This window comes from Apostichopus japonicus, chromosome 20, assembly GCF_037975245.1.
Source record: "Apostichopus japonicus isolate 1M-3 chromosome 20, ASM3797524v1, whole genome shotgun sequence".
Lineage (NCBI taxonomy): Eukaryota > Metazoa > Echinodermata > Holothuroidea > Aspidochirotida > Stichopodidae > Apostichopus > Apostichopus japonicus.
The window spans coordinates 28,834,704-28,853,415 of NC_092580.1; positions in this window are offsets into that span (position 1 = coordinate 28,834,704).

Genomic DNA, 18,712 nt, shown 5'->3' on the forward strand with positions numbered 1-18,712 from the left:
CATCCATTTAACGTCCATGTCGGGAAGTTGTTATTGAACAACACCCTTGCCAGACGACACACATTGCTGTCGGCGGGGAATCGAACCGGGGATCTCATGACTGGGAGACGCCGGCGTTAACACTAGGCTATACACTCCGCCTATGCACTCCGCCGTGTGTGCTTTGCTTCCGATCGTTAAGTGTTAAACACGTACACTAGAACATTTATCTGAAAAGCCCAGTCATATATTTCACATGATATCGCCTTCAATGCTATTCCTTTCTGAAGTAAAAAAAACGAAGGATATTCTAAAATTTATTTCAGCTAAATATTATCTTTTTTGATCATAAACCAATATAAGTACGCTCTTGAAATTTTGAAACTTGTCCATTTCTAGATACTGACAGTTGTTGACATAAATGTTTTCACGTTTAGTTCCAATGGTGAACTTGAATGAAACATAACTATGTCACGTCATAATTATGTGTACACTATCAAAAAATGTTTTGCTTGCGAATATTGTTGTTATTAACATTGTTGTTGCATTAATTTTCATTAATAAAAATGGATTCAGTTTTCTGAAGAAATTTCACTTTCAGTAGTTCTCCCTGATATCAGATATGTTTGCTCCAAGTTTACGTTTACTTTTGATACAAAACGCATCAAAATTCATTCCCTCTAAGAAATAATGCAAGTAGAGTTAGATAAATATTTAACTAGGCTACTAGAGATAACTTCCCCTTTGGTATAGGTAAAAAAATAAATGAACCAATGAACTACGGTATGCATGTATTTTAGAGAACAACACGTTATCGACGTCAGGAAGTGTTTAAGAACAGAATATCGGTCCCGGTTTGTAGTTGGTAATACTGTTGTTATTGCTGCCATTATTTACGACAGTATACCGCTGTTCGCTATAGATAAATACGTACAATAATCTTAGCTTGTAACATTGATGACTGAAATGACATTGGATTCATTCAATACCTATCGACTATAACGCTTAATATCGTATAGGATATAGCAGGAGTGGAATGTTAAGTATATACATATATATACACGGTGGCAAGGGCGTAGGAACCGGGGGGCTGGGGGGGGGGCGCCAGCCCCCCCCCCCAGTGAAAAATGTGGGGGGCGGAAGTATCATTCCGCCCCCCCCCCCCACTCCGCAAGTCAAAAAACCCCTTTTTCATTTCCAAATGAGAAAAAAAATCTCATTTGGAGCACCAAATTGCATTTAAGGCCAGGTGAAAATGCAAAATTCTTTACAAAATGGAGTGGGAGTTGAAGTGTGCTATATTGCACCAAATTGCATCTGAGGCCACCTGGAAATGCAAAAAAAATCCAAAGGGGAGGGGGACACCCCCTCCCCTTATACCCCTCCCCCAGGCCGGCCATCAGTCTTCAGCCCCCCCCCCACTCAAAAGTACCTTCCTACGCCACTGCACGGTGGTCTAGATTCCTTTCCATATGTAAAGTTATACTGTCATTCAAAGAGAAGGCAAATTAACAGCTGATCGCACCGTTGTGAACGAAGAGGGTACATTGCCTCGTAAATTATATAGGTATATATATGTATCTATGCATTATAGTTAAATGAAGGGAATATCTTGAAAACGACTGTTATTTACAGCTAAGAAGACTATAACTATAGACCTTGAGAGTAAGAGTGTATAGAGCCCGTTTGACAGTACGTATACGGTGCGATAAAGTCCGCTTTACGCTGGTTCCGCCCAAAGGGTTACTCAAAAGGTTAGGTTTTGTTCCTAACAGGACAAAACAATGTCTAGAATTTATGGGACAACAGACGTGAGATATTGTTAGTTTATACATATAAATGAATAACTGGGCTTTTAATCCTAAGGTCACTGGTTCAAATCCCGTTCTAAGCTATGGATTTCTTAACTCTTTTCCATGTTATTAATTTGACAGTAGGTAAACCTTCAGCAACTATTAAATGCCCCTTTAACCTTTGCTCAACAGCCAATTGTCTAACATGCCTGTGGAAGTCGAAGCATCAAAGGTGTAAAGAGTCGGCTTTGTTTTGAATGACAACCGGTGAAGAAAAATAAACGTCAACATGTCACGTACCTTTAATAGGTGACTGGAAGATAAAAAGAACAATGGCTAAACCGTTTTTGCAATCACGTCATCACAATGATTCTAGCTCCTTACTCTAGCCACTTATGTGGAACAATGGAGAGTCTTCATGAATATGCATAAGTAGAACAAACCCCGAAGTCAGTAGCAATTGGACGATTTTCAAATGGTAATAACCTCCCTACACTGTCCTCCATTTCGTGCTCTCAAAGCACTGGTATTGCACTGGAACATGATATTCATACTGCTCGTACTGACAATACGAGTGCTCTGAAGCGGGACATAACATTACAGTATAGAAAAAAATTGTCCCAACTGGGTGCAACCCCGATCAAAATTCCCGACGGCTGTTAAGTAGCGGTTTACAATGAAGGTGAAGATGTTTTATGCATGTCATATATATATCCCCAACGTACCTATGCTATTGGATAATATTTGTAGGCTACATATATCAGGGGACTGGGATGATAAGAGGAATGTTATGATCAAAACAACAATCTTATTTTGCAAATTTCATATTGTAGTAATTGAAAATTGTATGCACTCGAGTCAATATGTAATATCATTACTTTGATTAGTGGTCGGACTCGGGTTGTCTCTGCAGTCGGATTCGTCTCGGACTCGAAGTTAGTGTAGGCCTACTCGCATTCTGAATACGTGGAGACGGGTGCAGTTCAAATAACATTATCAGGTTCGATGTAAACTATATGGCCTGTATCATCTACTATATAAAGGTTATAGGCATCAACGTTACGACTGAAGAGTTAAATGGTCATTCATATGGTTGATTTTGGTTGCTTATAAAATAAAATGCTGGAAATTCACGGCATCTTTAGGAAATTCTTGGCAACTTCAGGTCAAAACCGCAACCTCATGGCAATTTGCCTGGCGAGTTTTTTTTTTAATTTGTGATATTTTGTGAATGCATATGCGGAGTGATTTTTTTATCTTTATAATATTGAACTCACTTATTTACAGAGGGGATTTTTTTTCTGCCGATGGAATATCCCTTTAAGTTCTTTGTGACAGTAGTGTACATGTTTGCTTGAGATATTAAAAAAATTTACAACACGAATGCATAACAACCTCGGGCAATTGTTTCCGTGCTTACGCATCTTTTTCTGAAAATAGTTTTTACCTAAATGTTACATGCTATAGCTTTCTTATTTATTTTGTCCGTATTGAAAAAAAAACAGAATTTTAAGAAGTTTCAAAACATAGGCATCCAATTGCTTTCCAACCTTGAACCTGCCAGTAGTATTTCGCTAACTGAACATTAATGACCTATAGTAATTAATACTGTTCAGACACTTGTTACTATAAATAATCACACACTTTCAAAATTGTTTCTTCATGTCATTGCATAGTTGAGAGAGAAATAAACCGGTGTTCGTCCAGTTTGATTAATACCATCGTCCGGATAGCATAAAAGACCAAATCAAGCGAGCGGGGTGGAGCGGGCGGGGGGTGGGGGGGGGGGGGTCAGAAGGGATGGGTGGTTGAGGTTGCTGACTGCATGGTGATACCGTATGCTTGTTTTATTCTACATCAATAATACCAAGTTAGTATCAACCTCATTTTATATTACAAAAAACATTCTTTTAGACAATATCAAAACCTCATTTTATGTTAAAAAATTCTTTCAGGCAATGTGAAAACCTCATTTTATATTACAAAAAACATTATTTGAGACAATTTAACAACCTCATTTTGCATTAAAAAGATACAATATTTTCGGACAATATGAGAACCACATTTATATTACAAACACATTCTTTCTGACAATGTGAAAACCTTGTTTTTACTTAAAAATGCACTCTTTGAGACAACACAAGAACTAATTTATATTTAAAAAAAAGAAACCTTTAAGGCAATATATATAGAATCTCATTTTACATAAAAACAAAGGCATTCTTTCAGACAATAGCAGAATGTAATCTACACTAACACACCAATTGTTGTTATCTGTCTGTCAGATATATCAAGATCGCCAAAATGCTGACAAACATAATTTCTACCTCATTTAGAGAGTCATATAGTTTATACCAATAGACACACATTCGTATTCCAAGTGCCTTATCAATGTAGTTCAGAGGGCACAGGTAACCGCCTCTTTAATGTTATTCGATTTCAATAGAATAAACTCATCAAGAGTCATCAACTAAGAATAAATAGACAAAGATGATAAATGGAGGTTGTAAAAACGAGTATATATCTTTATTACACGCATATAAAGGTTCCGAGTTCGAGTCACTCCAAGATTAATGTATGTCGTCCAGTTACAGAGTTGCATGACAATTGACAATTCATAATCATGGACGTTAAATATGAATCTAAGAGACTGACTTCGGTCAGCTGCGGCTTGAATAAGCCAATGATGGCTTCTTCGCGAGTTCCTGCTTGCAGGAGGATCTAAATTACATACATAAAGCAGGAGGCCCGGGTTCGAATCCCAATGGAGGCTGGAAGTTTTTCACTGTTCTGGATTTTCCAACTTACTAAGATTTCGATTATATATATATTTATTGCCTTTGTCGTCTACCTCCATGTCATTTACAAAGTCTATTCAAAATATCTCTTTCGAGATCCGGCTTTAGGAATCACAAATGATTTCGAGTTGGTTAGCATCATGCTTGATCTCTAGAGTAAGGCAACTATGTCACCAAAACAGAACTAGTATTGTTCGATACAGGTGAAAAACGCCTACAGTGGAATTACGACCTTCCTTACCGGTTTCGAACCTCTGGACATACAATCAGCGTCCATATATAGCTTAGTGGTTAGGATGTCCGCATATAAAGCGGGAGGCCCGGGTTCGAATCCCGGTGGAGACTGGAAGTTCTTTTACTGTTCTGGATTTTCCAACTACAGTCTAGGCCTTGGTACATTTTACTTAGAAAAGTGTATAGGAGCGAGTATGAGATGTTACTGTTTGCATTAAAACTTAGTAACCTACTTTTCTCGAGGTAATATAACAGCTGCTGTTTTGACGAAAGTGTTATAATTGGTTACACAGTATACTATTTTCGTGACAAGCCAGAGACACTATACATATAGAAAACACAGCTATCTTCCTGAACTCTGGAAACTAGTTTGAACTTTTTAACACGACAGCGTCACGGTAATCTGTATAACGCTTACACGATTTACCAGTGACATCACAGTTGCAGCCTGTCACACATTTCAATCGTGATTGTATTGCATTTTGACTGTCTCACTCTATTAGCTTAAAAATCCTCTAAATATCAGTGAAAATATGCTTTATACTAAAAGGCAAACGCTAGCAATCAGCGTACATCCTTGCTAACACCCCACCCATCCCCATTCACAGCCCAACCCGTTGGGGGGGGGGCGGAAGTATGGAGGAATTACCTTGCAATACGACAATCGCTTAAGGAAAGCCAAAAGGGCCAGCAGGTGAAATGATGTTCTGTAATCAGTGGCGTAGCCAAGGGGGGGGCGTGGGGGGGGGGGGCGACAGCCCCCATGAAAACTTGTCGCCCCCCCACTGGGATTTTGGGTGTCGAAAAAAAATTACATGTGCAAAAAATATATCATTGGTCTGAATGGTTTCGAATCTCCATGATGACCACTCATGAACGACCCTTCGACCGCTGACCGGCAGTAGGCTATAGTTGCTGAAAAACCGGACGTGACATAGCACATAGGCCGGGTTTTCACTTCTGGGACGTACCCTGATGCTCATAAAACCGCTAGAAAAAACAAATTTTCAAGAAAGGAGACAATACTATCGCTGAGAATCAGTCTATCACCCTAATAATGTTTCAGACGCAATCTTTGATCATGTCAGTTTGACATATAATTCGGTCATTCAGTATGTTACTTGGCTGAAAGCCCAGTCAATCTTTCCTTATTTTCCACGCGCAATTTGCAGATTTGTCGAAAAATGTCAATGCCGGTGTCAAGCTCACATATTTGTGGTATGACTCCCAGGACGGCAAGTCGAGAAAATCACATGCAGTCGCGGCGGATAGCTTCCTTCGCCTATAGTATGTCCGGGGACATTTTGGGGCATCGTTCCTGTAGGCCTATATCTTAGGCCCTGGAGTCATTCCTTGACCGACTTGGTGCAATATAATGTGCCCATTTCGAAGTAAATGTATTCACAGATTGTTAGTTGCCATGGGTTTGAACAAATGAGGGGTATTCTATCCTGAAACATAGGGCAAAATGGGGCTGGGGTTTCCAGTTCGCCGCATCATTTGTCAACTTGCACTGGGTTCTAATGTTGATGTCAATTGGAATCACTAATAACAGAAATAATCCACCAAAAATTAAGCCGCATGAACTTTATTGCAGATTTCCTGAGTGACGAATTTGTAATTTTCTCCCGAAATCACGCAACTAGATGGCTGCTATCCAGCCTGGCAAGTGCCATCTCCATCGATCTGGCAGATACTGAAATCTGAAATTTTCTTGGTACGCTGCGCGCCAACTGATGGTGGCGCTCCGCTTAGATAGTACTTGCGGCCGGAATACTCGAATCGATTACGTCCCCAACCTCCCCCCCCCCCCCCCACGTTTCAAATCGGATTGACGCCCTTGCTTACAAGGCTTGGGAAGTGTCATTTCCGACGATCTAGGAGGCCTTTTAGCTAAAAATTTCGGTACGCTGCGCGCCAACCTATGGTGGCGCTCCGCTTAGATAGTAACAAGACGCCCTCCCAGGAAATGGTCAAGACCCCCCAGCGCCCCCACTGAAAAAATCCTGGCTACGCCACTGTCTGTAATATATTACCATGTTCTAAGGATATGTCCATATCCTGAAGGATATATCCACCGTGTATAAGCTGATATGTGGCTGAAGTAAACATATTGCTGCTGCAAAGTTGTTGCCATTTTAAAGAAATCCCACATAGAATTGGAGTACATTTGAGTCACTTTGACAACGACCCCTAATTTCTGATACACTTCCACGAAAGATGCCGATATTGGTCTGTGATGTAAGATAGTTTTACCAGGGATCTGTTACCAAGGGTAACCGCTATCTAAGTATGTTTAGTCTTACTTATTCTCGTATAATAGAACTGAAACAAACTATAGTCAGTTTTATAGTGTGCTTCTGCGCAGTGTGTCTAAGGTGTTAATAAAATGAAGTAAATGGAATTGTATCTTTATTATGTGTTTGTTTTCCTAGATTGGTTTAACTGTTCCACCCATATAACTGGATTTAAGCACTTTGCTAATGGTCAGTTATAGATGTGTTTACCTGACCAATCAAATAAGTACAAATGTTTGTTCTTAGAAGATACTAACAGACATCAATCAAAAGCTACATGTCTTGATCTTAAAGTAGCTCTGTGAATTTGTACATGTGGTAGCTTATAGCAGACGAAGAGAAAAGTTAGAAGACGGGAACGACGAAGACTATCTATCGGAACAATTGAAGTGAAAAATAGGGGGAGGGAGAAGTAAAGTGGGGGAGTGTGGGGGTGGTGAGATTTAAGGTTTATCGGAACAGATTTTGTAACCAAAATCGGGACAGCATTTGGGTTGCGACAAACTTACGGTTGAGACTTTTGTCATCATGCAGTAATTAAATTAATCGTGCTATAAATTCATCGATTTAAGAGTTTTTCTTTATTTTTTATCATTTGTATATCATTTAAATTGATTGCACCAAGTTTTGGGCGAGTCGATTGACTTAACGGGGTTTCATTTTACTAGAGAAGAGCTATGGGAAAGTGTTTACTGCATTGAACTGTAAAATTCTTTATTTCAGTAATGAAATGCAACTATATAATTGCTTTAATTTGTAATCGTCAGTACTGCAACCTGTTACGTTTTTGCCTCATTGACATCAAACAAACTGGAGTACTCGTGATACAGCTAATTTTTATGGACAAAGGTCAATCGAACTAAAATAGATAACAACTGTTGATTAGGGTGGAACGTAACCAACGATGACACAGGATTAATCAAGTAATGATAAGATTCTCCTCTAAATGATGAAGTAGAGTGTCAACTTCCAGATGTTTTTGTTTCAGTATTAAAAACGTCTCTTATCGATGAATAGCTGTTTCGTCATCCAGGCGTGACAACAAACATATATAGAATGCAGACGATAATACCCACCTATTACATATCGGTACTAATCATTCCCTTTGGATATATGTTTATATGTATCATATACAGAAATAACATTATATCACGCGGACTCTTGAGCGTAATCAATATAATTGGGCGTTGCAGTGATAGGGTCTGACTGGACGGGGTGGGTATGGAGTATATGTCAAATTTATAAGCCTTTTACGGTCCTATTCATAGCGTCTTATAATGGTATGGTATGTAAATTCTTGGCTCAGTATATTTAATTGTCGATACTGTAATAATGACATAGCTATTCTAGACAGACTTCTGCCGGACTGGAGTGGCAGTGGTATAGAGTAGAGTTGGGAGTGGAGTGGAAAGCTTGAAATGAGAAATCACATAGGTTAGTTTACCTGCGACAACCGTTGAAGCAGGTAACAGTTATGGAGGCTATGCATGTTGTTATTATTAAATTTGTTGATTTGTATACATATTAAGGTTATATACATATAGTGCTCCTCTGTGATACAATACAGTGCGTATATTAATTCCATGGGAAATGTGACTGGTGTTTCCTCGCAGAGGTCGATAAGTTTATTGACTTTTCATCTATATCAGTCCGTGGGCGTGATGGTACTTATATAAGTCAAGATAGATGGATTTGAAAATGAAGAACGACGATTATCTATCTTCTGTCTACAATGGGTGTAGCCGACTTTGTATTACAGATTATGTGCTGTCATCGACATACTATCAAACCGTGGGTGAAAACAAGCACAACAATGCACAACAAAATAAAAACAAAAATAAAACTGTAGGAACACCTTCTTATGGGAGGCTCTTAAAGCCTAAGAATGCGTTCAATCTTGACGATCTAAATCTTTTTTTTTGATACTATGGTGTAGTAAATGTAGTCACAACATTAATCGGACGCATGTACGGGCAGGTGTATAGGCTATCGACCTGTCCGTTCATGTCTGTACTTCCGGTATACAGCCTAATGTACAGTTGGTTACATCTCTATGTTCCGACGTCTCTATGTTCCGACGTCTCTATGTTCCGACGTCTCTATGTTCCAACGTCTCTATGTTCCGACAATTTTTTGGACTCTAATTTTTAAAACCAAGATTTTGACCAAAATGTTTTCGGACCCAATTTTTTCGGACCAAAATTCTTTTGGACCAATAGCATATAGGCCTACCGTATAACGTCTGGCTCTATCCTTCTCTGTAAAGTAACATTTCCATAGCAGTGCGAGCCGTTGTATCATACAACTACAATCACCTCACGTAATGCACCCATAAATGAGCACATATCTCGTTACCGATCTTCTCGACAGAGGTAGACATGCAAAAAAAAAGGAGAAAAAAAAAGAAGAAAACAAGAAAAAAAAAAGTATTAAAAAGAATCGTAATTTAAATCCAAAAGTAAGATGAAAACAATAGCTCTTTGTTTCGATCATGTGATCGTGCATAATGTAATCAAAACGAAATTAAAAACATTTGCATTGTTTTAGCAATATTTAAATGCCCGTTAGTCGATCCTTATTTCGTCATGCTTATTTCGCGTCACGTGCAATTCTTCATATAACTTCATAGATAGTCGGTACAAGAAATTATAATAATGTCAGGCGTATACTTTTGAAGAAAAGTCACCCAAGAGCTTCGACCCGAAAACCAAACGACTTGATCCACTGTGAACCCCCTGCAGTCCCCTTACATCGAGACTGTAACCGTATGGTCATGACTTGGTCACGTTTAGTGAGGTATCAGGACTCCTTTGGACAGGAAATAGATGTAACATATGCCTGATCATGTCATATATAAGCTGGTGAGATAACTACTGCATGTGTATCCTGCATCTGAGCTGAAAAGAACAGATTCTATACACATGATCTTAATCAACCGGCCGAGAAGAACCACTGACCATTGATTACATTAGTAATCACAACACTGAGCAAAGAAAAAGCAAAGCCCATCGTTTCCAAGGCAACGTATAAAATATTTATCTATACGCCATAATAATTCGATACCTTTTCCACAATTGTGTAAAGTTATAAACACCAAATGTTGCTTAAAATAATTGTGCTCAAGGATCAGCTGTTCCAGAAACAAAAAAAAATCGTAATTTTTGCTTCCTCGTGTGACATTGACATTAAACGTGACTAACCTTAGAGACATGTACAGCCCTTTCAAAAAATGAAAGTGAATTACATATTTTGTTGGTTGTCAATATTTCAGTTTACATATTTGTTGTCACGTTTGTCATCCGGTATATTACCCTTCTACTTTGTATTTGTCAAGCCGCCCTACATCAAGGGGTTGACAATTATTTCAGTTGGATTGCAAAGAATCAGTCATGGCGATGACTGCGCCTTGCTGCGCTGCACGCAGAGATACTAAGTTGAAGGCTACTACAGTCTAGACAGATGGTTTTGTACGTGCACTGCCATTCGTAAAACGCATGATACGTGCTGCAATGTACACCGTCTCGTGGAATGTCCTATTCGATTCATAGCCTACCGTATAAATGCCAATATAGGCCTACATATTATCATATATAATATGCGGTCAACTCACTGTTGCTTAATTCACAAAGTTCATAATCTTCATTCATGGAACCTATGACCTTTGACACCGTGTAAATGGCACATCGAATTGTATGACGACTTGGGGTCGGTCGTTAAGAATGCCAGACCGTCATCAGAAGGTAAACTTATCCCATACCCAATTAGGTGATTGCAACAGCTGGTTGCATACACACCCCCCCCCCCCCCCTTAGATTATGTAATTAATTTCGCAACAGATAATTAACATGAATATTCATGTGTAGGTGTAATTAGCTGTTAATCATGTCTTCAAAATAATGACCATCACAACTTTTCGTACGGACACTTATATCATATACATCATACGATGTATATACTGCAAAAGTGTTGTACATACATGGAAGCCTATATATATACCAGTTGGGTGTAACTTGATGTTTCTCGTACCTGCAGGCCATTAATATTGCTAGCAAATATGCTAGTAGTTCAAAAATGCTCATTCACGCATTCTCAAACGTTTTCAATCATTTTACCTTATTTCACCCTGAAAGAAGTTCAAATATAAGCTAGCATTGTAACAGAAGTCTGCAGTTTGTCGAAAGGTTAAATAAAACACGTTACCACACCCAGTTTCAAGAAAACCTCGAAAGTGGTAATGAAAGTGCCTTTTTGTAATGAAAAAGCGCATTGATGGTATTTAACATGACTTTTTTCGTGAAAGGGGGGGGGGGGTGGGGGTACTTGAAAGCGCCCTTGTTGAAAATATTCAAATAATGCCAAGGAACATGCATAGGATCGATTTTGTTGCAATGTAGTTGTTGAGTAACTTTGTGCTCCCCCTCCCCCCCCCACTGCCCCTAGATATCTGTACCCTCCAGATCAAACACTCCTTCGCCCCTGTGCGCTTCCCGCGAATTAAAGCTGCAATTTGTATTGGATTAGCTACAAACGTTATGGTATGCCTGTGATTATAAACGAAACATATTGTTTTAATTGTACAAGGAACTATCAGTGGCGTCGAGAACCAGACCGGACTCAGTGAACATTTTCGCCAACGGGCATCGTTTTTGATGTCTTCTCTTTCATAATTTTCCGTAGCCCTTATTGATTTCAGGCCCCTGGACTGTATAGCTCTCCCTGAGACCCCCCCCCCCCCTGTCAGGCCTGGGAACGAGGAAAATGTGCATGTAGGCTACTTTAAATGTTTGCAATTGGCACAACAAACAATAAGACATCACTTAAAATTGGTTGGACACAAATCTTTCTGTGTATTAACAGAAACGGTTTAATTGGATTGAGGAGTTTAATCTGAGAAGGGAGGTGTTATATTGGGTTTTAATCAGTAATGGAGGTGAATGGTTACTCATATAATTAATATATATGTCATTATCATTTACTTTATACATACATATATATATATATATATATATGTATATATATATATATATATAAATATATATATATATATATATATATATATATATATATATATATAAATATATATATATGTATATATATATAAATATATATATATTTATATATATATATATACATATATATATATATATGTATATATATATATATATATATATATATATATATATATATATATATATATATATATATATATATATATATATATATAGTGATTCGTTCTTGACTGACATCTTCAACCAGTTCATATTGACAGACAGTAAGTTTGTTGTGTTTGTCGTCGAGTCATCATTATGGTGCCTGGTAAGTGGCTTTTGTGATAATGAAGATAAAATGCATCATCATTGTCAATAAAACAAGGTACACCTAGACTTTATAAAATCATTGCGATATGATTATGTATCACTGTATCAAATCAATGATATATAAGGTGTATTAATGTATTCGTAGTTAGCAATTAAACTTCCAATAACTTCCACATACATTGTTACTGGAAGAACCATAAATACTATATGTAAGAAAGATAACCTGCTATGTACAACTCTTTTATAGCCAAAACAGGTGAAGAAAGTCTCAAAAACATTTCAGAGCAATCGTCATTAAATATAGCAAATTTTCTTTTTTTGTAACATACTAACGATTTTGTTTCGTTTTGCGTATGCCATGTATTCATATTCATAACAATAAATCAACTGTTTCCATTTACTACGATTGTGGTTTTGTAATAGTGCGAACCAAGGGGTCGTATTCAATATGCATTCGTGTATTCGTTATATGTAGGCCTAGTTACGCGAGAGAGTTTTGAAGTGAAAACAAATTGTCATTAACTACAATGCTAATGAACTCCATTTTAAAGATCATTGTAATAACATCATTTATATGCTGAAACAATGTTGCCATTGATGCACGTCATTAAAGCAAGAATCTTGTTTTCGTTTGGGCCATTTCTTCTTCTTTGTTGTAGCCTATCATCTGTTCGAGTTGTTTCTCCTTCTGTATAGGCCTAGGTCACTTTGTCACCACGTCTGCACGTTCTGTCCTTGACAGTATATCCACTGTCACGCTATACATGCATAGTCGAGTTGCTGTGCTGCTAAGTGCACAAAGTAGGCCCGGCATGCAGTAGGCCTATATATGCTATGCTATATTGACAATAGTGGCCTATACTGTACATCTTACTGTTCATATAGGCTTTTGCGTTACCTGCTAACAAATCATTCCCTGCTATCTCTATTATTTAAAGGGTAAAGTTCAGCGTTCTTAACCAGCATAGATTTGGGTTTTATCTTTACCTTAACCCCCTTTGAGCTTCTATTATTCTTGATCTTTTAATTGTCATCGGGATGAACGGACAATGTCATTCTCCCACCCAGGAAGATGACTTATAGTGTACGGGCCTATGTATGATGGTTAACCACAAAGCGTATACACCGGTTTATAAATTACAGCTATGGTAAAGAATAGTTTGTTTCCGCGTTTACAATATGAAGATAGCGAATAACGACGTTATTCAATGATTTTCAATGAAATTATTTTCTAATTATAGCATTTCCCATCGATTCAAGTGGTTTTCTAAGCGTCCCCGTCAAACCACGTTCGTAAGATTAATGCTGGATACCTTTGCGTCTACTAACCGCAGAAGGGAAAATCCCGCTTGGAAAGTTGGCACCATTCCACCATTCCACCATGCCATCATTCCACCATTCAAAATACTACCAAGAAGTCGTAATCGCTTCCCACAACTTTGTTTACGGTGCCAAATACAGCTTTCTAATGTAGGACAGATAGTCAAACCACACAGATCACGAACTTTTACGTAACCAGTTCAGCCAGTTTGAATGGGAGCAACCATGGTACAAGATAGTATACAATATCATTATAGGCTACCCTCGAACATGTTGGAACCCCATATACACATACAAGGTCAACTGTCAGTTTGCCTTGCAGTTCCAATGGATCTCGAAGTTTATTAAAATGTTCACTAAGTTATACATATTGCAACATGGAAATCTGAATGCTACACAATTTCCACTGCACTGAGATTGAGCCAGCATAACCTTATATAAGGGCTCGTGTGCCAGACTTTCTTTTGCGCAGACCGCGCGCTGCCTTTTGCGCAGACCGCGCGCTGCCTTTTAAGAACCCATCCTATTTGCTTGTTGGTGTGGCTTGTGAGGATGCGCAGAACTGTCTTCGATGTGATTGATTTTTTCTGCGGGGTGGGGGGGGGGGTGGGGGATGGGAGGAAGGGAGGGACGAAACAGGGAAAGACAAATTGGAAAACTTTTCCAAACATCCTATATCTGCAGTACATGTGACACACACGTCAGTACAGGTTCAATTTCAGTTCCAGAAGGGGCAAGGGAAGGAGAAGGTGGGGAAGCTTTTTCAGTCCTCCTCCACCACCTTGTTTTACCTTGACTTTGTACTACTCCTCTTTCATTGTTGTGTAGATATACTCAATACTCAAGGGTAAGGTAAGGGAGGGGGAGAGAGGGAATAGGAAGCCCAGAGGTGACTGTAATATTTTTTTTTTAAGTATCATCATAATAAAGACTATGAAAAGAAAATGTTATTCAAACAATTTTCTAGGCAACCAGATTAGTTATGGCTTCCAGATGTTTCTGAAACCTTCGGGAAAATTGACGCATTGTGTCAATCTTGCGTATCTCCACAGCTTGGTACCTTGCTATTACATCCAAACTGACCTATTTTAGACCAGCTCAGGTTATTTTAAACTATTGAAGTTCGTGGGGGATCTTTATCAAGTATATGAGAAACATTATGGAAGAAATTGTTGCGTGACAAATATTGGATTATATTTATAGAAATTAAAAATCAAACAAGCATGGACGGAAATAATGGCAAAATATGTGATAGTTTAGCACAAATCTTTTAATTTTTATAACTCGACATTCCATTTATGTAAATGAAAAGCTGAAAATACTGCAGAATAGGCATACTTAAGAGAGAGGGAGAGAAAAAAATAAAAAAGATGACATACCAACCTCACAGCGAGTCAAAATAATATTGACAAGGAAGGTATCACAGGGGTCAACAAATGATCAGCGACCAGAACAGAAAAGGCAGAAAAAAAAGGTCCATTTTAGTATCATTAAATTTTGAGTGATGTTAATCAGTTCTCGGACGATTATATTTAGAAACTAGTTATTGTTTTTTGTTGTAACTACCACTCAGGATGACAAAAGGTTTCATAACCTTGGTTTTTTTTATCAGTGTGGCCAAAAAGTAAATTCTTAAACAAGTTTCGGTCACGATTTTAGCCAACATAGCTTCAAAAGAAGAAAAAGAAGAAGAGGCGGAGGAAGAACCAAAAAAAAAAAAAAACACAATTAGTTTTCATACATATGAGATTTCTGTCCCGTGACCAGTCTTACATAAGGAAGCATTTTCTTTCAGCGGATTTGCAAATTGGGATGTTTTACTCATTTGAACAACAGGGAAAGGGCACATGATTTGTACTTGGAACGGGAGTATGTTGGACTAGGTGGGGGGGGGGGTAGGGGTGGGAGTAGGAGAATTACTGCTGATGTTTTGTAATCACCAATGGATCTGAATAACTAGGTTTAACAATGTGACTTTCGGTAAAAAAAAAATCGAAAGGGACTAGATACAGTGGTTTCGTCAGATATTTCAATCTTGGGGGCACAGTCGTGCACAGCACTTAATAGAGAGGGGGGGGGGCACATTGTTAATTTTTGATTGCCGTCCTGGGGGAGGAGTTTGAGGGGAGGGGGTGTCCCCTCCCCTTTTAAGAAATATTTGATTAATTAAGGGTCCTTATATGTAATGGTGCTATATTTTGCAACTTGAAGTAATTTTCGGGCTAAGTCTGTCCGATATTTATGATTTTGAATTGAGGCAGATAAAGTTTTTGTTATGAGTATTATTTTTAGTACTACACACGCATCTGGGGTAGGACACCTGGGCGGGCACAATCTTTTGGGGAGGGCACGTGCAAACCCCCCCCCCCCCCCATCAGGCCACCCCTTGGCGACGCCACTGACTAGATAATACGCATACATGATCTCGGCTAAAAGTTGTTAAGGAATCTACTGTCAAACATATACAGAACTAATATGATGTTACAATACCTCATTAAATCTCATACATTGATCATTACAAAATGTATAGGGCCTACGCATGCGCGAAATGATGAGACATTCAGGTGTCTTGAGATGAATATTTTGAATTCTTTTAAAGGAGTACGTTATGTTCGGCGCTGTGGAGTGTGTTTTATTCACAACTGTTCAGTCGAAGTAACGTACTGAATTTATTTCAGTGAAAGTAGTAATGTTTAGAAGCAGTGGCGTAGGAAGGTACTTTTGAGTGGGGGGGGGGGGGGGCTGAAGACTGCAGGCCGGCCTGGGGGAGGGGTGTAAGGGGAGGGGGTGTCCCCTTCCCTTTGGAATTTTTTGCATTTCCAGTTAGCCTCAGATGCAATTTGGTGCAATATAGCACACTTCAACACCCACTCCATTTTGTAAACTTAATTTTGTATTTTCACCAGGCCTTAGATGCAATTTGGTGCTCCAAATGAGATTTTTTTTCTCATATGGAAATGAAAAAGGGGTTTTCTGAATTGCGAACCGGGGGGCGGAATGATACTTCCGCCCCTCCACATTTTTCACTGGGGGGGGGGGGGGCTGGCGCCCCCCAGCCCCCCGGTTCCTACGCCCTTGTTTAGAAGTGATTTTTTCTCTCTCTCTTCAGTTTATATCGTTGATCTAAACAATATAACAATAAAACAACATATGAACTATTGACAATATGATTAAAGTTAACAAATTACATTCTGTGCAGATTTTCACTGTAGCCTAGCATGAATTATATTTTTATTTTCATTTATTTATTAATTTAATTATTTCATGAATCACTTACGGCCGCGTGAAGCAGATTATAAACAGCTGTTGCTCATTGATGATAATTTCTCTATGCACGCATATTTTTTCTCGTCTCGTACATATTGTTTGAATGATAACACCAGACCAATGAAAGTGACAATGTATATAACATCTTTAGTTTCTCAATGGTTAAGTGAAAACCATAAAAGAATTGTATCGTTAGAAAGAGATAATAAAAATATAAATCAAAAAAAGAAGGCTGTAGATTCCGTCTCAACAAAGACACATTAAACTATCACCAATCTGTCATTTATTATTATTCTTGAAAAAAAAACGTGGTTAAAGTTTCCTGCCTTTTGAAAGTTTCGCGGAAATTGTCTTAAAAGACGTAATACTTCGAACATTATACTGCGGTTTCTTGGGAGGCGTTATCGGTTTGAACTAATGGGAAGGAGTGAAAACTTTTGGCGGTGATCAAGAATAGTACAAACGAGGTGAATACTTATAACGCAAGAAAGTATGTGCATTGTAAAGGACAATATCCCATGTACAGAGGTGGCCCTATCAGTGGCGCAAGAAAGTCTGTACATTGTAAAGGACAATGTCCCATGTACAGAGGTGGCCCCTAGCAGTGGCGCAAGAAAGTATGTGCATTATAAAGGACAATGTCCCCTTTACAGAGGTGGCCCCTAGCAGTGGCGCAAGAAATTATGTGCATTGTAAGGGCCAATGTCCCCTATACAGAGGTGGCCCCTAGCAGTGGCGCAAGAAAGAATGTGCATTGTTAAGGACACTGATGTCCCATGTACAGAGGTGGCCCCTAGCAGTGGCGCAAGAAAGAATGTGCATTGTAAAGGACAATGTCCCAATACAGAGGTGGCCCCTAGCAGTGGCGAAGAAGCTGGGGACACAGGGAGCTTCCAATAACATTCGTGTTTTACCTGATTAATGCACAGTTTAATCAATTTGATGCGATCTTTCATGATTAGAAAGTATTCTTTTCCATGTTTGTAACAAACAAACAAAAGTGACAATGTGTTCATTAATAGGGACAAGGTGAATACTGGTAATATATTTTGTTTGTTATTAAAATGTGAACTTTTGTTGAAAACATTTAAAACTGTTATACAGAAGTTTAACTGCAGAGAACTCATCTTGCCGGAAGATCTTCTTCCATTGCCTATGGTCCATATAGTTATAAAATGGGAATGGGACGCCCTCCGTGCTGACTAATGTGCCACACCATTTTGCTAAACTGCCAATTCATTGTCCTTTCCAGCATTTTATTTGCAATGGTAAAGTGCAAATACAATAACGTGCTGATGGTGCTGGTCGTACAAACTAGTACCAAGAAAATATCTCGCTCCTCACAAAATTATTGGTGCCGTTGATGGTAGCGAGGTGCCCCGCCCCCTTCCTCATAAATTAAATGAAACTTTAAGATGTGGATGGTGCATTCTGAGGCATAACTAGGCCATACCTTTTTTAATGGTGTGAAAGGGTGGAGGGGGTGAGGAGGGGTGTGAGGGGGGCGGTCACTCAACACCCCTGGATAATCGCCGGAGGGCATCATCGAAACTCAAAGACGAAAACGAGTGGTACTAATGATATTTCCTTATTGCTACGTATATATTCATGTGATACAATCTTACTACAGTCCTTCTAAGAACCGTTAAAGATAATTCAACGAGGTAAGAAGGTTTGTTATCAAATCTGTCAGTAACTTGTCTATA